Here is a 21,836-nt window from a genome sequence, read left to right as displayed (position 1 = left end):
ATAATGTCAATGCTTTGTGTATTCGACAGGGTTTCGAAACTTTTTCAAGACCTTGCATCACGATTTCTTCCTCAAATCTAAATCAGGGAATCTTCAGCTGAACGCCTTCAGTTAGAACATGACAGAGACAGTGTCACGGGTGCAGGGTAGAAGGACCCACGTGCAGGCAGCCAGGTGGAGTCCAAAAGTCCTTTGTTTACTTAAGTAGGGGCAGACACAGGTGTGGCACATTAGGGCAGTGACAAAGCAGGCAGGAGAACATGAGGAGCAGGCAGGTGACGAGGCAGGAAATGCTTTGCTGGTCCTTTACCAGGAATCACGTGTCCTTCAGTGTCTCACAGCGGCAGGACGGACGAACAGGGACCTCGGGCTGTATATGGTCCACCCCTACTGTAGATTGATACACATCCTGCTCCATAGTTTCATTGAGTTCACAGTTCTCCCCTGCACCCACAAGGGGGCGCCATATAATTAATCAGTCTATTCAGCTGACCATCCTCCTTCTTCTTCCTGCAAGGTGCACACTTTCACACACTGCAGCCCAGCTGTCCCTCCAGTCCAGTAATATCCAATAAGGCAGCAAGCACTGGGAAACTCACTCATTTCAATCTTTGTGTATAGGAAAGAACCGTCCTGATAGTAACAATACCACAAAACACTTTCAATAGTCAGGATTTACATAGAATGGTATGCCCTGATGAGGCGAAAAAAACATCGACTCATTTTACAAAGCCCATGTTTAGAAACACAATTTTTATATTTCTTCATAAAGTCAGTTTCTCAGGACTTTTTTTTTTTTTTTGTCCTTGACATTTTGCCACATCTGATTTAAATAAAAACAGAAATTCCTCATTTGACACTTCCCTGACCTGGTGCAACAATCTCCTTTTTTTTTTCTACTAGTGAAATAATTCATGTTCATTTCTTCTGTTACAAAAGTAAATCCACTTAATTCATTGTAAACCTTTGACAGCACTACTTTTTGGGGTGGAGTGGGAGGGACAATTGGGTAAGAAGCATCTTGTCGGAGCCCTACCACTTGAGTTCAAACCCTTCACCATGTTGTCCTTTCCGTCCTCCTCCAGCCAGGCGAGGCCCCCCTGCCATCCCTGGAACAGCAGCCTCTATCCTCACCATGGAACAGCCGTACCAGTGATCATTCTCCCCCAGGAGGATTTTTGGGAAGGAATGTTGGTGTTAATGGTGTATTATTACATATTATTACATTCTGTCACTCAAACCGAGGTGGCTGGCGACGCCGTCCATGATCAAGATGCCACGAGTGCATATAAGACAGCGATGGCTGAATGGAAAATAAGTGAATCCCAGTAGGATGACTGTCTGCACAGTTTTGATCTGCTGGTTTTGGTTTGCAGCATTTTCAACGGTGTGTTTTGCTCCTGACTGGATTAGCTGCTCTGAATGTTTCATACACCCCACACAGCCTTAACACGATGTATTTGTATATTGTTCGGGTTTAAAGCTTTATATGGGAGTCAGGATGACCATTTTGTGATTTCTATTTTATTCTATTCAATTACTTAATTTCTCTTTTCAGTGGACCCTCTTTGTAAAGGCATTTACATTGTGTGAGTTCTGTGCCAAATTAATTTAGTTTTGTTTTGGCCACAAAAAAATAAATCTTAAAATGCTCCAGTTAGTATTTTGTTTCTGAATTGACCCTGACAGTGTTGAAGGTTTAGTTTTTACTGCTGAAAGTTAAATCAGTGTTGATGTTTATCATACATGCAGTTCCGGTGGAGATTATGATTTCTCTTTCAAGTTAAGCCAACTTCGATCAAGACACAGTGCAATCATTCTGCACTAGCACTAAGTGATCCCTCCTTAAATTTGATTTTTTTTTTACCTTGATTTAAATATTGTTTTTATTTTAGATACAAGAAAATTTAAATCATGAAAAGAAAGAATTTATTTATATTTCCAGTTACTATGGGGCAATATCACGTTTGGATTCAAGTATTTTGACTTGAAAATCAGCATTTTCTGCTTATTTTAATCTCACAAGATACGTACAAGGGACAGCTTATCTCGAGATTTAGAAATCTAATTTACAGACATATGTATGACCAAGATATCCCAGACGAATCCCTGCTCTTGGTTTTGTGTAACAGGTCCGGGTCCAAAGTAACTCACAGAGTTCTCACAGTGGTCCTGGAGGTCAAAGTAATAGCAGGTACTTAGTGTTTCCATGGAAAAAAACAAGAGAAATCAGAAAGGTATGTGACCTTTGAAAGTGCACACCCAGCTGTGAACACCCCCTTTATGATCTCCTTTACTGCCTCATTTAAACAACAGAATTGTTGGCAGATTTGTTGTCTCGCCGTTATTCTGCCGCTTCGTGTAACGTCTGGACAACAATCTGTCACCTTCCTCCACCACTCTCCAGCCAGTCCTCTCATTTCTTTATATGGCGCTGCTCTGCACAATACTTGAAAAGAACCACGACATCCATAACTTCCAACGGGACATCCCATGAACCTGGCACACACTTCGGAAACTAAACAGAGAGCGCTGCCCTCACGCCAACACGCCCAGGACTTTCCTCACATCTCGGTATCTTTATGACGGTGGAGATTCCACACACCCACGGACTTATCTAATCTTTTTATGGCTCCAGTCCAGGCAAATCTGAAGCAACCCCCTGATCTGAAGTGAATAGTTAGGGTGAGATGAACGTACAATACAAACAACACAAGCAGTAAAAAGTAAATAGAAAGTTCCAGACCAACGTAGAAACTATTCTAAGGAAGAAAAATCCAAGTGCCGCATTTAGTAGAGTGGATAAATTATGATACAAGCATGAAATTTTGCATGATGGTTCTGAAGAGGTTACTGATCAGATCTATCCGTTTGGCCGTTTGAAAATCCAAGATGGCCTACCAAAACTGATCGATTCATTGTGATGCATGTATTTCAATGATCTTTGCATCTATTTTCAAGTCTACTGAACCATATTTTGCCAGTCTGACCAAAATATGTGTGCTTTTTTTGGCTTGTTTCACTGAATTAATGTTTAGTGGAACTCTAACCCTAGCATCTCACAAGTCCTGAGTCTTGAGAATATGTGGACTGTCTTTGGATCAGGAGCCAGTGTAAAATGATTTCTCGTCCATGAGCCAGTTTTAGCTATGGGTCCTCAGAAAGCCAGCTGAATACCGTTTTTCCATGCATTCACGGGGAGGGACATTGTATCTGCCTTTCGAGGAAAATAGAAGACAGACTGGCAGATCTGGGAAACCTATGATGAAATGTCTTAAACATTCATGAGTTTCAGTCTGTGCCCATCATCAGTAAATGATCTGGACCTGCAACAGCTGGAGATATACGTACAATGTGCTCGATCAAATGCAGCCACTGGTGTGCAGACCAGCTGACAGTTTCTCCTGGGCCCGGGACAAGATGATGTTAGATGCCCCCCCCCCCCCCCCCCGTCCCTCCCCACGCCTGGACCTCTCCTTTTCCCTCACTATTCCTCTCCTCTCCTCTGTCTCTGCTAAAGATCAGTGACAGCCCTTTGCAGTAATGGTTAATAATAAACTGCACATAAGCTGTTTCTGCCAAATGCACTCTTCATCTGTACTGACACGAGCAAGAAATAAATTAATAATTACCTTTGTATTTAAGGTTCTGGAAATCTTTCAGAAAACTTTCTGTATTTTATAGTTGATATTTTCATCCCATCTATAGAATTCAGTGCACTGGTTGACTTTTTCTCTACTTCAAAGGAGAACAGCAAGCATGGTCAGCAAAACCAGGCCTTTTTTGAGCTGCTATATACTGTATTAACCAGTCCCTGTGAACTTTCTCCCGTCTGTTGTGGGATGTGGAATATGTCAAAAAATTGGGGAATTCCCTGACTTCTGAATCTGCTGGCAGTTTGCTGCAGACTCTGTGAAAGCCGTCCGTTCAGCCACGACACTTACCACGTTAACTCTGTCACAGTCAGTGTTTCAAGTGTCTGATCAGTGTCTGACGGATCCTGCTCAGACCCTCCCTCTGCTCCGGGACAGCAGGCCTCTCCCGCTCCACGGTAACCTCTCTGACGGCTCCACCAAACTGTTTGCCAGAGATAGCGTGTTGTGTTTCGGACTTTTATGCCAGCTAATGGATGTTCGCTTTGGAGCTGTCCAGTTATGTTACAAGGCTGGTAAACGTTGGCAGCGCTGTTTCTTACTTTGCTCTAGGTTGACGGTGCTCGTTCCAGCTTCACCCTCCACTTTTTTTTATATTTATTTCATGAATCTTGCGGTCCTAAATTTTCTGCTTCTCTTCTTCTCTTTTTTTTTTTTTTCTTTTTTGGGCACCGGATTTGTGTTGAGTGGACATTCTGAGCACGCTGAACTTCAAACACAACATCAAATTTTGAACAGTGGCCAAACCATTTTTGTGTTGGGGGGTTCTTAACCACAATTTCAGGGACAGTTAGAAGGAAAACAAATAAAAGCCATTTATGTAACTCAAATATTAGGGTTTCCCTCCACAAACAGGCCTATTTTTGAAGGTTTTTGAAAAGTTATTCGTTAATTTAATGAGGGCCCGGTTCTTTGATAATGAAGGCAGTGTTGTCACTATTAATCAGGGAGGGTTACATGTTCAGTCAGTTCTGTGAAGGAAGAAATGATTTCTGTCCATGTTGACTCTTCTCTGACATGTTTCATGATACTTTATCTTCATTATAGCTGTAATATTGTGGATTTTATGTGTACTTTCATTTCTAATACTATGTTACGTGGGTCTTCTTATCAGTGATTCTAGTCCTGTACTTTAATGTTTAAATATATTTGAAAATGAGAAATTTCATTGATGGCTGCACTGATCAGTGGTGTTCTTGGCTCTTTTCGCATTAAATGGGCCGTATTAAATCCCTATGATAACAAAATCATTGTTAAACTGTTAATAAATTGTTCTAGTATGTTTGATTTATTAAATATTTACACCAAGATCATTAAAGTTGTCCATATATTAGCATTTCAGAGCACAAAGGTGACTTAGGCAGGTCAAAATGTGGCCATCTTGAAAAATACCTACCATCTTGGATTTTTGGATGGCCAATAGAGCCCCAGTGAACAATCAGGCAACATTTCACGCTCTGATCATAATTTTAAATTGCTGTGAGTGGTGGACGGAGGCCTTGTTCATGAGAGAGGTGGCACTTTGTTATCTTCAACCAGTGGAGCCGATACCTTCTGTTTTCCTGGAGCCAGTCGTCCTTTGCCATGACTGTCTTCTTCCATTTGAGGTTATGTCTTTCAGGGTTTGTAACTTTTCCTGAGAAGAAAAGCTTTTTAAACTCTTCCAAAGTTTCCCAGCAGGTGGAATAAATGCAGATGATTGTGGATCAGTGACTTTAGAGGCTTGGAGAGTAATGGGCTACATGTAACGGTGTTATGTAATTCGGACAAGAAAAATGTAATCTGTTACAATACAGAGACAAAAAAGTTGAATTCAATTATCATAAAAGTGGTTACTTGAAAGGATTACATTTTGAAGAAATCAAACTCGTCTTTCACAGATTAATCCAAAGCAAATGCAACGTTTTCTGGTCACTGTTACCTGTTTTAGTTTGTCTTCTTTTTGGGCATTTTTTGCAAATCTTTATCTGATTGGTCAATTTTGATCATGATGAGCAGTTTTTAACCCTTTTGGCTTTTTTAAATTGAAAAGTCTCTTTTTAAAATGTCCTAAGTAATGATAAACAAAAGTTCACTCATTTAATGAAAGCTTCATGGAGTGACTGCAGAGGAGCTGAAGAGTGTCTTCACGGCTGCTGGTCATGAAGAACATGCAAACTCCACACAGGACGTCTGGGTGGGTGTTTGAGCCCAGACCTCCTGGCTCTGAGGTGAGAGGTCAAACCGCTGGGTCGTCTGCAGCTCGCGAATGAAACAACTGGCACTGTGAAAGTGCTTAAAACTGACAGAGAGGGTAACGACAGCAGACGCACCAGCCGGCTTGATCTGCTTCTTTATCACCGAACACTGAATGTAACTGAAGGAGGGATTGTTCAGCTCGAGTTTACAGCCGGCTTCTATGGCTGAGATAAGCAGCAGATTGGCGTGTCTGGCTGTGAGCCGGTGAAAACACTCGTCCTTCTGTCTCCTGTCTGATGTCTGACGTGACAAGGTCTCAATGATAGCAAGGTTCAACCCTCGAGCTGAGCGGCTTTACTGTCACACGTTTCAGTGCTTCCAAATAATTAACAGGTTTGGTCTGTTTCCAGCTGTCTGCTCAGTGTAATGACTTTATCTCCAGTTGCTGAGTTCACTTCCTCCATGCTGAGTATTAACTGATTAACAGAATGCACTCGAACATTCATCCAGAAACAAAGAAACCTTGAAGTTGTTTTTTTTTTGTTGTTTTTTTTTTGTAGAATCCTCATAATCAGACATCCATCCTCCTGTTTTCACTGTCAGTTAGATATGAATACTAACACAAAATCTTTATTTTGTACAATGTTCGTCTTTTAATTAAGACATGCCACAGTCTCAACAAAACCAGCAACATGCCCAGTAAAGCAGGCTGCACACATAAAGATGAATAACCTGGCGTTGATCAGTTTAGATTGCTGTGTGTGGTCATCATCGATATCCTCACCGCACCACTGCTGACTGGAGCCGAGCGGCGGGTGGCGGGTGGAGCGCCTCGCCCCCGCAGCGCATGGGGAATGACATGTTTTCACCATAAAAATGATTGTAAACCGATCAATGTCCAAATTATATTCAAGTTCGTTACAAAACACAGTCAGTACGACTAAAGCAACTCATGTCTCGAATGTGTTTTGTGCCAATTTAAGGTCTCAGATAAGTTACTTCACCAGTAAGCAGCTGGTTAACATGTGAAATAATGTAAAGTGAGCTGTTATATCATGGAAAGAACAGGAAAATAATCAGAACAGAGGGATTATCTCACTATTTAACCTCCAGCTGGCTCCATATTGTTCTTTATGTACACTTTACCAGTGAACAGTGATTCTACAGGGTCTGGTGCTCATGTTCTCCTCATGAGAATATCTATGAGTGAGACAAAGTTGGCATCTTTTCCACTTATATTGTATTTGGATGGTAAAACGGGCATTTTTAAAATGTCACAGCACCCTGTGTCATTTCCTGCACATGTGAGGTTTTGAATAAAGCAGACCCTAATGACAGATCATTAGAAATCTGTGGAAATCCCAGTAAATAATTTTACTGAAGGGTGAAGGAGATCTTCTTAACTTCATCCACGTTCATGCACTGGTGCCGACAGTGTCTCCGGCGCTGCAGAGCCCAGCCCGATTCTCCGTATGTGTGGCCGGCTCGAGACACATTTCTCCACTGAGTACTTTGGCTTGTCGTTGGTCATCTGCGTCGTCTCCACAAGGCTGATATGTCAAAATCATCGGGTGAGATCAGTTATATGACACAATGACGAGGTTAAAGGAATACTCCACCCAAAAAACGATTTGGCCTCATTTTCTACTCACCCTCATGCTGAGAAACACTCTGGAGCACTTTTTTGATGTTTCAAATGCAGTTGGAGATGTTTGGGGACTTTAGTTGTCAACAAACAGGGACCGTTAGAGCCTGACAGAAAAAACGGTCCATAAAGTCCACAAAAACGTGTCCATTTTCCTTCATACTGCTCGTCCGCTGTAATCCAAGTGTCCTGAGCGCGAAACGTCCATAATTAATTCTTAACAAGGTAATTTAGTATATTTTAAGAGCGTAAACAGTGCGCTTTCATACTGCTCCATTGCATGTCTGCGCGCACCCTGAACTACGGAAGTCGCGGCAGACCAAGCAACACGCTTGCGCGCTTTCAGCGACTACTTTTCTAAATTGCAAGCGTAGAAGAAGAAGTTCCGCTGTTTATATTCTGCTGTGAGTGACCGAGCTGTGGACAATCACAAAAGTGATTGGCTGCTGTTTTAAAGCTTTGAATTCGGTGTCCTGCTGAAAGGGCACAAGCATCTGGCTTGGTCTGCCGCGGCTTCCGTAGTTCAGGCTGCGTGCAGACATGCACCTGAGCTGTACGAGAGCACTGTTTGGGCTCTTAAAATATACTAAATTACCTCGTTAAGAATTAATTATGGACGTTACCTGCTCAGGACACTTGGATTACAGCGGACAAGCAGTATGAAGGAAAATGGGCAGGTTTTTGTGGACTTTATGGACCATTTTTTCTGTCGGTCCCTGTTTGTTGACAACGAAAGTCCCCAAACATCTCCAACTGCATTTGAAACATCAAAAAAGTTCTCCAGAGTGTTTCTCAGCATGAGGGTGAGTAGAAAATGAGGCCAAATCATTTTTTGGGTGGAGTATTCCTTTAAGGTTATTCCCCCCCCCCCCCCCCCCCCCCCCCCCACACACACACACACACACACACACACACACACACATACACACACACGCAGCACAAGCAGAGAATTAACTTTATATTAAATCACTTTGCTCATTGAACTGTGAAAGCGTTTCAGCGTATAACTTCTCACTGTGTCTGTAAGCAGCCCTCTGAGGCTCACATCCTCCGAGGTTACTGCATCCAGTGGGTCTTAATTCTGTCTCAAATGTTGAATAAATTTTGTTTTCCTTAAAGCTCGTGTCTGGAGTTTTGAAAGAGAGAGTTTTTTTTTCCAACGTCTCAGGTTCCCCCTCCCTCTGCTTTCATGAGCGACAAAGCCACGCCCCTTTAATTGTGCACGTTATTATCCGTGGGGTGAAAATGAGAGCCTCTGAGTCCTACAGCATCCTCCATGTTGAGCTGTTTCCGGTGGATGTTCAGCAGACAGTGGATATATCTGCTGCGGAGCTAACTCTCCTCTGCTGGGCGAGCGGCCGTGCTCTCTGGCTGCTCCACACGCTGACTGACAGCAGGACAAGGCGGAAGCTTGAAGTCTATTGGCTGAAGCTGACCGGCGCTTTTTCGAATAACATGGGGGTCTATGAGACGAAGGCGGGGCTCATAAATACATTTTTATATCGCTTTATGCTAATATTATATTGTAGTATGGAACCAGACTGACACATTGAAGCTCTGTTGAAAAATGATCCATACGTTGGAAACGAACAGAAACTCCAGACACCAGCTTTAAAGTCCCACTGCAGTGCTCTTTTGTAGCTATTTTAAAATGTTCTCAGGAGTGTTTAAATTGTGATTATGACGTTTATAGCTAAAATCACTGAACCTTTGCCATTTTCCAGGCCTCTGTATCTGCAGAGTTTCAGAGCTCATGAGCATTTTGTATCTGGGCTGTGGGCGGAGTCAGTGCTGCTCACGCAGGAGGACCCTTTTCTTTGCAGTATGATTGTGCGTCCATGCATTATCAAAATTGTTTTCCTCTGGAGTCAACAGGTTTTACTGCGCTGCAGCACATAGAGGCTGTGAACCCGGGATGATTCGGGGTTCAGACGTCAGATATGGCCATGGCAAAATATCAAACATTTTTTGTGTCAATTTGCCATTTAATTGAGAACAATTTGAAGTGTGTATCATGAGAAAAATCATTATGTCATTGCAAGCAGCGCCGGCCCGTGGCATAGGCAGTGTAGGCAGATGCTCGGGGCGCCGTCCATCGGGGGGCGCCGTCCATCGGGGGGCGCCAGCGCCGCTCAGCCAGCAGTACAAATGGGAAAGAAGAAAAGGTGTAACTTTCACAATTTCTCTTAGTAGTTGTTGTACTCTGAAGCGAAGACAATTAATTAATTCCAGTAGTTTACCATTATTTACTGAGTTATCCGCGCCCCCCAGCTGCCCGCCCCACGCCCCCTCCTCCCCCTCTCCTGACCGTTTCTGGACGTCCCTCATCAGCGTATGAACATATGTGAAAACGACCAGAACTGTTCCGGTGCCCCGGGAAGAAAAAACAAGAAGAGGAGAAACGAGAGAAAGACGGAGGTAATGCTGCGTGACATTATGTCTCTGCTGCAGAACGTGACATTAACCTGGATTAAGCTACATGGCTGCTAATCACTAATCAATAAATAATATCAATAATGTGGAGGGGCTGGTTGTTGTGGAAGATAATGTAGATCATGTAGATAACCACTGGTATTCTCAGCTTTCATTCCTCAGGGAAATTTATACTAGATCATTTCAGACGCTGTTCACATTTTCTTTCATTCTTTTTTTAAAGGTTTTATTTGCCATCTGGGGAGCTAACGCTGGCCCTGCTGGTAATAGTAATAGTGCTGGTAATAGTGCTGGTAATGTATTGTATTGTTTTTACCCTGCGCTTGTTTTTAAATCCTGTGTCTCATGTAGCACTTTGAGATTTGATTTTAAATGTAAAGTGCATTACAAATAAAATCTATTATTATTATTATTAGTCACTTCTCCACCCAGATCTTATAGCTGTGGGCTCATCGTTAATGTTAGAGTATCACAGGAGAGGGATGCTGCTGTGAGTATCAGCTCTGCTGTCATTCAGTCAGATGAGTATTATAACATCAGTACTGCAGTTCACTGCTGCTTTACACTGTGCTGTTCAGCATTCCACTGTACTGACAATAAACTGAACATCTAATTGGCAAATCAGAAACCAGTGCCTTGTATATTATACATACACTCCATAGTGAACATCATACATGTATATGGACTTTTTTAATTATATCATGTCATTTTATTCTTGGAGTCGTGTTTTTATAATCAGGTACTCAGTGGAGTCTCATACTCTTTTCAGATGTGCTGCTGAAGTTTCTAAATCCCCCCTGGACCATCGACCACCTCTGCTGCTGCTGCTGCTGCCTCCACCTCAGCTACATAGTCCGCCTGGGATGCAGCAGAATCTAGGCTTCATTTGGTGCCTCCACCTCAGAATCAAGCGCTCCTCCTGGTGCCTCCACCTCAGAATCAAGCGCTCCTCCTGGTGCCTCCCCCTCAGAATCAAGCGCTCCTCCTGGTGCCTCCACCTCAGAATCAAGCGCTCCTCCTGGTGCCTCCACCTCAGAATCAAGCGCTCCTCCTGGTGCCTCCCCCTCAGAATCAAGCGCTCCTCCTGGTGCCTCCACCTCAGAATCAAGCGCTCCTCCTGGTGCCTCCACCTCAGAATCAAACGCTCCTCCTGGTACCTCCACCTCAGAATCAAGCGCTCCTCCTGGTACCTCCACCTCAGAATCAAGCGCTCCTCCTGGTGCCTCCACCTCAGAATCAAGCGCTCCTCCTGGTACCTCCACCTCAGAATCAAGCGCTCCTCCTGGTGCCTCCACCTCAGAATCAAGCGCTCCTCCTGGTACCTCCACCTCAGAATCAAGCGCTCCTCCTGGTGCCTCCACCTCAGAATCAAGCGCTCCCCCTGGTGTCTCCACCTCAGCTACACCTTCATGAGAAGAAGCAGAACTCCACCCCAACATGTGGGCTGCAGTGAGAATCTCTGCCTCTCCTCCTGGTCCAGTGGCTTCTGCTGAAAGAAGCGTGATGTTTGATTTTCTGTACCATTTATACTTCATGTTAGGTATTCATATTGTATTTCATATATTCATTTGATTTAGCATATATTTATCTATAATTTATTATCTTGTTGACGATGCTGATTGGGAATTATCTTCCTTTAAATAAAACAACTGTCAAAGACAAATCTATCAAGTTTCTTGTTACTATAGTATACGCAGGGTTGGGGAGTAACGGATTACATGTAATGGCGTTACGTAATCAGGATACAAAAAAATTGTAACTGTAATCCGTTACAGTACGCGCAAAAAATATGTAATCTCGTTACAGTTACTTCTGATAAAAACACGGATTACTGAGCAGGATTACTTTTGAAAATCAGAGGGAATATAGCAGCAACAACAGACATCCGCACCGTGTACAGACATTGTGACACCTTACAGCCCTTTACGGCACAAACCGCCATATTGTAGATCTATAAACAGTAGACACCGTAGATATATGATATAGACGCCGCATCGACCGCTGTCTCGGAGCAGCCCCCCGCTCTACTGATATGTTTAACCGTGAATGAAACAACCCGTGTTGCCGAGGATTTTACCACCTGCTGCTGGAGTCATGGCTGCTCCAGGGAGAGAAACTCTTTCTTTGGCTGGAAACGGAGACATTTTGTATTTAAGTCAGATGAGGCCAGAACTTCTCTGTACAATGTAAACTCTGCCTCCAGCTGAGAAAACGGTCTCAACATCCAGGAACTCATCAAACCTGAAGACACATCTACAGTATGAAACACACCTGAACTCACAGTGAAGCTAAAGTGTTATTAGCCTGCTAACCTGTCAGTAACCTGTCAGTAACCTGTCAGTAACCTGCTAACCTGTCAGTAACCTGCTAACCTGTCAGTAACCTGTTAACCTGTCAGTAACCTGCTGCTGAGAACCGCAGCCTCACCAGGCTGAACTCAGAAGAATCTGATGGAGGAAGTAATATCTTCAGCCTGTGTGGAGGGTTTATTAGAGACTGCATGTTTCCTTCTGTCACTGAGGAATGAATCAACTCTGAACTCTTGAAAAAATACTTTTCATGGCCGACCTGAACACAAACCCTGCTCCTCACTACAGCAGTACAGCTACACAGCAGACTGAGGACAGAGTATAAATGTGTGTTAACACTGTCAATGCGGCTCCTGGTGCTGCTGGACTGTAGAACTACTAGAGGAACACAGTCTGAACTGATGGTTCTGATCCTGAGTCAGAAAGAAAAGAAGTCAGATTCTCAGTAGGTTTAGAGGTTAAAGGTCATGTTGTTGGTATTAACTGGGGCTGAACACAGAGTTCAGCAGAGCTCAGAACAGTCAGAGCATTTAATGTTTTCTGTGTAGAGCTGTCAACACACTGTGAGGATGAAACATTGTATTTGTCTTTATCTTTTATGTTTGCTGGTGAAGTAATCTAAAAGTAACTAAAAGTAATCTGGTACGTTACTTTTTAATTGAAGTAATTAGAGTAAGTTACTGATTACATTTTTTGACAAGTAACTTGTAATTGTACCAGATTGCAATTTAAAAGTAACTCTCCCAACCCTGAGTATACGCTGGCAATGCAAGGGGGCGCCACCTAAAATCTTGCCGAGGGCGCCGGATTGGTTAAGGCCGGGCCTGATTGCAAGTGACAGTCGGTATTTGTAAGTGCAGAGACAAAGACATTGTAGGTGTTTTTATTACGTGATGTGTTTGATTGCTCCCTTTGAACTATTGATTTTGTGTTTATTTTAGAAGATGTAGAAAGGTGAGGGTACAGGATGAAATTCCAAAGTGCACTGAGCGTGACTTCCTCAAAGTGTCTCCCCTCATGTGCAATCATCACCCATTCACTGTGTGTCTTAAATGTATATTCAAATTATATATATATATATATATATATATATATATATATATACATATATATATATGTATATGTATATATATGTATATATATATATATATATACAATTTTGCGTCCGACGCTGAAGTTGGGAAATCTGAACTTTGACGCGTCGCGATTTTGCGGCAAACCAATCAGAGAGCGTGTCCATGGTGACGTAGGTCAGGGAGCGGGGACCGGAGAAAGCGACACTCGTCCTGGCGCAGCTCCTGGAGCAAATAGCGAAACTCGCCAAACTCTGACCGTCTGTGGATCATATCGTGCTCCAGGCATGGCGTCCTGTCCACCAACAGCGTCGTTGTCTGGCTTTATGAAGTAAATAAAGCCAAGCCACCTGCTCAACAGGGTTAGCCATGAGGCTAAGCTAATACAGAAAACATGGCCGGAAGCCCCGCCTTCCCACCAGACGCGACGCGTTTGACGCGTTCGGTGTGAATGCGGATTTTGGCCCCGCGTTGTTCAGCGTCGGACCTCAGAATTGACACGCGTTCAGCTTCTTGCGTTGACGCGATTTTTGACGCAAAATCGCATTCGTTGTGAACGCAGCATAATAATAATAATAATAATAATAATAATAATAAATTTTATTTATAATGCACTTTACATTTCAATGAAATCTCAAAGTGCTACAAAAGTACAGAGTTGAAACAAAAACAACAATTAACAGAGTTTAAAATGCAATACAAGAAAAATCAAAACCTCAAAACATTGTCAATGAAAGACTTCAATAGACCTTTTTGAATAAGAAGGTCTTAAGGCCTTTTTTAAAGACCTCAACCCTTTGTGGAGCCCTCAGGGTCTCTGGGAGGGCATTCCAGAGCCGTGGGGCAACTGCCTGAAAGGCCCTGTCTCCCATGGTGGAGAGTTTCGTTCTTGGTTGGTGAAGGCAGTAGGTGGAGGAGGAGGAGCGCAGGCTTCGCGTGGTGGTGTGGATGGTGAGTAATTCGCTGAGGTAGGCAGCATAAGGCTGTAGCAGGCGTCCCAGCTTTCCCTCTGACTGAAGCCTTCAGCAGGAGTTCCGTGCTCTCGCTGAGCTGCATCTGCATACGAGGCCACTGTGCTCCTTCGCTGTGCCTCCGTCTTCACCTCCCAAGTTTTGTTTTCAATTCCGAAAGAGCCTTGCTTTTTGGGTTTGCCTCCCTGCACCCTCCACCCTCAACCATGAGAGGTCGTCCATAGAAAGGCAAGCGGTCCCATCTATGTCCCACCTAAGTATTCTTTTAAAACCCTGGTTTGCCCTGGTTTGCTAGTTTGATGGCAAGCACAAACAACAGAGGAGAGAGTCAACTTCCTTGATGTGTACTGTAAGGAAGAGGGAGTGGTTTTGAGTTGTGTGTATTTGTCCAAATCGTTGGGGAGAGGTGAAAAGTAGTTTAATTCAATTTATACAGCTATTGCCAAAACCAAACATTTGTAGAGAAATAAGAAGGTAGGGCCACTCCACTCTGTCAAAGGCCTTCTCTGTGTCCAAAGAAATGACTATTTCTGCATCTGTAGAAGATGGCAAGGTATGGATACTATTGAGCATTTTCCCGATATTTGACAAACAATATCTTCCCTTCATGAAGCCTGTCTGGTCATCTGAGATAATTGTTGGTACGAGTGGTTCCTAACGTTGAGCTATGACTTTGGTGAGTATTTCCACATCCACCAGGAGGAGCGATATTGGACATTTGGAAGCTCAGCTCAATGGATCTCTACTGTTTTTGTGTATAAGAAAAATGGAGGACTGCTTGAGAGAGTTTAGCAAAGAGCCACAGGTTAGTGAGTGATGAAATATTTCCAGCAGTGGAAGGGTTAGTTGCCCTGACGCTCCGTGTTCCAAGTTTACTGCATTACTATCTTTTCTGTCCTGCTGCATGCACCCCTGCCCCTGGTGAGTGGTGCTGCTATGAGGGCAGAAAGGAGAGGGAGCTATTGAGTGGCTGTCCCCTGTCCTGAGAATAACCCCAGCTGGTACTCATGGGCTTGGAAGTATAATGTCTGCTGTATAGGTGGTGTACGCCCCCTTTTTTCAGCTTATGGCTCTACCGTCGTTCTGACCTATTGCGCACACCCACCATTCCCGGCAGGTGGCACTGTGACTAAAGGAGAAGGAAGAACTGAGCGCTCCCCCTTCTGGACGTAGCTTAGTTGAGCTACTAGCTCATTGATCTGCATTTGCTGGGTTATTGGGCCCCACTGTGTCTGTTTGCCACACAATGGGTGTTAGTTTGGCCACTGCTGGTGGAGGTGCTGTTTGTGTGTTCCCTACTCGGCTGATTTGTTTGTTTTTCTCCCAGCCTATTAGTAACTAGCCTGCTTGTTTAGGGTTAACCCTGAAATCATTAGTGGGCTCCCTCTCGGATTGGAATCCTCCACCAGGAGAGTGATGCCTCCACCTTGGGGCAGTGCACACAATTTGGGGTCCCTTCAGAGGAACCGTCCCACTGTCCGCTTGGGTTTCCATGAGGAGAACCACCAGCCTCTGGGGTGAAGGGCCAAGGGCCAAGACGCACTGATGCACCCTTGGTCCTTGTCAAGAGGGCCACAAGTGGTCCTCTTTTCTGGCCAGCTCGGGCATAGTTCCCATGCTGCTCAGTCTCTCGCAGCGAACCTCACCAGCTGCGCTTGTACGTTTGGCTAGTGGAAGACCGTTTTGCGTCTGAGCAGCTGTACGGAGCCTGTCAGTAGGGCCATCCTCAATGTTAGAGTGCTGTCCACCTGGCTGCAGCACAACGGTTGGTGAAAGTTGTTAAATGGCGCATCATCTGCAGGGGGGGCACGGTGCTTCCCTGGTCCTCGCAGTCTTGGATTTTTGCAGACTCTTCTGGGAGGTCACCCTCCTTTTTCCCTGAGGGTGTGTGTAGCAGTAATATCAGCCTGGCATGCTAGAACAGCAAATGGAGAATTTGGGGGCCATGACCTAGTGTCGGCCTTCTCAAAGGGGCTCTGAGACTTCACCCCAAAAGGTCCATGGGTCCCAACGTGGGACCGGCACTTGGTGCTCGAGAGCTCGTGTGAGTCCTTAGCTACAGTGGAACAGCAGTGGGTTCCACACAAGACTACATTTTTCTGGCCATTGCCTTGGTGAAATGTGTGGTGGGGTACACGCTTTGCTTATCAGCCCATTCTGCCCGAGGTGGCATCTGGACATTAGGGGTGCCACTCCAAGTCCAACCATTGTCGTTTTCCTAAAGGTACTGTTGAGTCTAGCGGCTGTTCAGCCCATAAGACTCACGATATGGCTCTCCATTGAGTGTTCCTCTGGACGGAAGGAACTGTTGCTCCCATTAAGAGCCCTGGGACACCATATTGATGCTTCTAAGAGACTTCATACCTCTGAACAGCCTTGGTCTGTAATGAAGGCCCTGGCAGAGACTCTGTTCTCTCCCAGCAGTGCTAATCCCACTGAATCATGGTTACTATTGGCCATTCTTGTCAGGTGGTGGACCGCCCTTTACCATCGGGTGTGTGCTGCCACACCACCAGAGTGGTCTCCACACCTTGAATCACTCTGAGTCGAGTACCCCTGAATGACGTACGCTGCTGCCTCCTGGTTCACATTGGAACCTTTTTCTGGGTTGTACAGTGTGAACGATGCCACTCCCCAGCCATTGGGCCTTGGCTCTGCAGAATCTTCTCAGTGAGGTATATCTTTGGAATTCCTCGTGACAACGCTGGTATGTGTCATTCAGTGCTTTCAGCACTGCCTTCTGGCGGCCAGGAGGAAAGAAATAGAATGAGATTAATGAACGTAACTACGGTTTTATGAATCCCGAATGAGCGCCAAAGCGTTCTGTCACTCAGAATCCAGAATCCTCATGATCATGCGAGAAGATTCTGTAGAAGCCAAACCTGGGATGATGCCAGAACTTATTGTTATTCCTGGGTCACCCAGGGGTCACAAGTGGTGTTGTTGGTACTGCACATGCGTGAAGGGGAGATTCAGTGCTTGCAGCATCACCCTCTGGCAGTCATCCGGGATTCATAGAACCGTCTTTACATTCGTAACTCAAACCTTCTGGTCTCAGTTTCCTGTAAATCACTCACTATCAACTTACACACAGTGGTCTGCACATAAAAAACCAACACGTGGCTCAACAGGAAATAACAGAAGAACAGGAAGCACATTTCACATTTCGTGAACGACAGAAATCAAGGCACCATGAGACAAAAGTTGTTTGTCTCTTTCATTAATCTGTCAAAGATCAGTGTAAAGTCTAAATATTAATCTGGAAATAATTTGTGGCAGGGTAAAACTGATGATTTGAAATGAGTCACACTTGTAAAAGCTGTTCTAGGCCCAAAGCTTGTCCACGTTGTCCAGATAATCAGTAATGTGGTGTTACTGCTCAGGACAAAGTACACATGGAAAATAAAGTCAGTCTGATAGCTCAGCACAATAAAGTTTATTGACAACATCATATGTAATGTCTCATCAAACTGTAACAAAGGTATCGGTGATAAAATCAGAAGCTTTAAAATAGATGAAAAATGACAGAAACTTGTGTGAAATGTGACCAATGGAACGTTGATCATCAGAACTCTGCTGCTTCATCTTCTATAAATATGTGAAATGGATTTTTCTGATGTTGTACTTTTCCACCACTTGAACAGCTCCCAAAGCACTTCACACTGTTAGTCACATTCACCCATTCACACACACATTTGCACACAGTTGCAAACAAACTGGAGTTTCCCTCCAGACACATCCCACAAACCCTGAGCTGCTGATGAGGTGTGTCCATGTGATCAAAGTAATCCCGTTATTACATAATGAAGTGTGTACAGGTTCCTGTTTGTACTGCAGGATTTAATGGGCATCCCCACCCTGCTGTGAACTGCTGAGAGGTCAACAAGCCCACACACACACACACACACACACACACTCACACTGAGGAGAACACACCCTGCTCATATCACTCAGTTACTTATTTACACATTTTGCAACATCAAGAAGTGCAGCAATTCAGCATCCAGTCTCCACCTCAATGGAAGCATCACTGCCCACACCCACAGCCTCTATATAAAGGGCTCCCATCCATCCTTCTGTCTCCGTCTTCTTGCTAACTGAGTGTTAGCCATGGAGACGATGAAGTTTTTCATTCTGCTCTTGTGGATGTGTACCTGCAATGCAGAACAGACAGAACTCAGGTGAGTCCCTCTGCTCCATATTCACTCCACATGCATTCAATTCTGAATCACAAACAATTGCAATCTGAACAATAGTTCACACACGTTCTGTCCAGCATGTTAGAAACATGACATATATGATTCAATAATTGCTTTTGTGTAGATTTGTTAATAGTTGAAATGATCTGATTTATATTTGGAATAATTCCTGAATTCAATGTTTTCTTCTTCATTTGTAGACATGAGAGTGAATTTATGACTGAACCATATGTAGTGAATGTTTCTACTCAACAACATTCGGAGGATATTTCAAGACCTAAAGTCTACTCTTTGATCATTTGGAGTTTTTTTTTTTTATGTCTAATTGACACTAATTTCAGAGTGGATTTTTGCAGTTGTATACTGTCTTCATAAACTCACAGATTGGGTAATATGTCCATTTTGTAAAAATTGTCTTTTGGTCTTCAGCCTAACTGCTAAATTCAGACAAAAAGTGACAGATTGTAACACAGTGTTGATCAAAGCCTACATATTTTTGTTTCTTACTATGAGAAGTGTGAAGGAGAAGCATCAGACATTGTCATGAAATCTGAGACATTCTGCACACTCCGCAAGTTTTTATATTCAGATACAAGAAACAGCAGCAGCACCCCAGCAAAGGTACTGTAGGGATATTTTTCAGGAGCTTTGATTTCACGCTGCATGGCTGTGGTTCTGGTGGTACAGTGGGTCATCTCTCAATCTGAAGGTTGTAGGTTGGATTTGATATCTGTCAACATATCAAAGTATCCTTGAGCAAGACTCTGCACCCCAAACTGCTCCCAGCGGAAAACTGAGCGACTTGCAAAGCAGTCACTTCCATTGTCTGAAAGTTTGTGAGAATGGGTGAATGTAACCCTAAACCCTATCCCCTAACCCCCAACATGAGCTCTTTAATTCTAATCATAACCCTAACCCTAAACCCTAAACCTGTAACTGATACCCCTAACTATAGAAAACCCTAACCCTAATATCCATAATCCTAACCCTCCAACACTCTAACCCTAACCCCTAACTCAAAAAATCAAATCAAAACCATGTTTATTTATAAAGCACCTTTCATACAATAAATGCAACACAATAACGCTAGAACCCTAGAACCATAACCCCTAACCATAACCCTGACCCCTAACCAGGGCCGGCCCGGGCTTCAGAGGCGCCCTAGGCGAGCCCGAGACGAGCGCCCCTTGGGAGCGTGTTTTTTGAGCGGTCCCGACATTTGTTGAGCGGGGGGGTTGGGGGGGGGGGGGGGGGGGGGGGGGGGGGGGGGGGGGGGTGCGCTGAGGAGCGATGCCGAACAATACCGATCAGTGCCGGGCAGCGCCGAGGACGAGGAGCGCAGTGCGTCGGACCGCTGCACAGCGGGGCACACGGAACACAGAGCGTCGTGACGCCCCTTGTATGACCGCGGCGCCCCCCACGGGACGTGGCGCCCTAGGCAGCTGCCTCGTTCACCTATGCCTAGAGCCGGCCCTGCCCCTAACCCTAGCTCCTAACCCTAAATCCTCAACTCTAACACAGGGGCTTTCAAAGTATGGAGGAGTAAGCACCCCCTGAGGAAGCAAAATATCTGCCCCCCCAACACACACACACACACACACACACACACACACACACACACACACACACACAAACACACACACACACACACACACACACACACACACACACACACACACACACACACACACACACACACAAGCGCCACACTTAGCACTGTATTCAATTCTTTTATAGTCAGTGTCACTGGTAGAATCAGTTTATATTTCAGGGTTACAACGTTTATATAACAGCCTTCCAGTCAATGTAGCCTGTGCAGTTGCTGTGGCAGGTCACTAAAATCAGTGTTACGCATATAAAATCCCTGGTAGTTGCTGTGGCGAATCTGAAAACCCAACTCAAGTCCGTGGCAACTGCTTCAAACCGCGGCTGCAGGTCAAGGTGCTGCCATTGATTTGTGTCATGTGCCACAAACTGCTACAGCAGGATACCGGAAGTGCCCCGTTATGTTTCCACGGTGACAATTTGCTCTGATCTCGCTGCTTATTTTAGAAATTAGAGAAAACAAATCCCCTGAAATTCTCTGGCGCCCCCCAGTGGAGGTATGCCTCACACTTTGAAAACCGTTGCTCGAACTCATTCTTCTAACCCCTAACCCCATAACCTCTCACCCTAAGCCTAACTCTTCAACTACAACTTGGTAACCCTAACCCTAGGCCTCTAACCTATTACCCCAAACCCTTCACCCACCAACCCTAAGCCTAACCCTAACCCCAATCCCCATAACCTTTGTCATGTAAACCTAACCCTACAACTGTAACCTCTAATAATAACTCTATAACCCTAGAACACTGCCACCCAATCCCTAACCATCAAACCCTGACCCCTAAACCCTACCCTTCTATTTCTGACCCCTAACCCCCTAATATTAGCCCTCTACCCCTCTAACCCTGAGCCAAACCATGGCCCTATATCCTTCCAGCCCTATCCCCTATTCCCTAACTGTAACCCTAACCACAAAATAAGCAATTCGCTCTAATCCTCTAACTCTTTCCAATGCAACGTGCTTTGGGGACTGTTGAAGTGGTGGAAAATTGTAGTATAAGTGAAATCCATTCACCATGTGACAGAACCTGTAGGCCTCATGACAGAAGAATCCCACTTTTCTTATCTCCGTTGTTAAACATCATTGTCGATTTAAATGACTACCATATTTCAGTTGTGCAGTAAAATGTGACAGCCTAGTCTTTAAACATTTATTGAGTACATGATCATACCCTGTAAATTTGAGAAGTTCATTGCAGTGAAACTAGACATTTTATAGATTGCACACCTTTTTGTTTTGTCAGTTAATTACTAGAATTCACAATTTACATTATGCAGTTTTTGTGTCTATTGGCATAAATACATCGGAAGCAGCCAAACTGTAATATTCAAGCTTTTTGTTTACTTCATGTGTGAAATGTGGATATTTGTCTCCATTTGGAAACATTTGTAAGATATAAGCCATGTATTTTATACGACTCTCTAAAAGACAAAAAAAAAAAAAAAATTGGCAATATTTTGAACGAAGCTGATGTCAATACATTTTGACATTTCAAACTTTACCTTGTACGTTTTTATTTCTTCCACCTCAACTGAGGCTGTTTAACTCTTAGAAAAAGTTTTTCCATGGTAAAGATTCACATTCTCAGGCCTCTGTACTCGTATTTGTCTTGACTAAGATTTAACTTTCTTCCTGTATGTTTCTTTTTACAGCCTGAAAAGAACAAAGAGAGAAGGTATGTCGGTTTTAATTATCAATCAGTCTTAACATGTGATCACAGCATCAAGCTCCCTGTCCTTGCATGAATGTGGATTCAAATGAACAGCCTC

The sequence above is a fragment of the Salarias fasciatus genome, chromosome 3 (genome assembly GCF_902148845.1).
Source record: "Salarias fasciatus chromosome 3, fSalaFa1.1, whole genome shotgun sequence".
NCBI lineage: Eukaryota > Metazoa > Chordata > Actinopteri > Blenniiformes > Blenniidae > Salarias > Salarias fasciatus.
The sequence above is the reverse complement of the archived record's forward strand: the minus strand, read 5'-3'. Positions refer to the sequence as shown.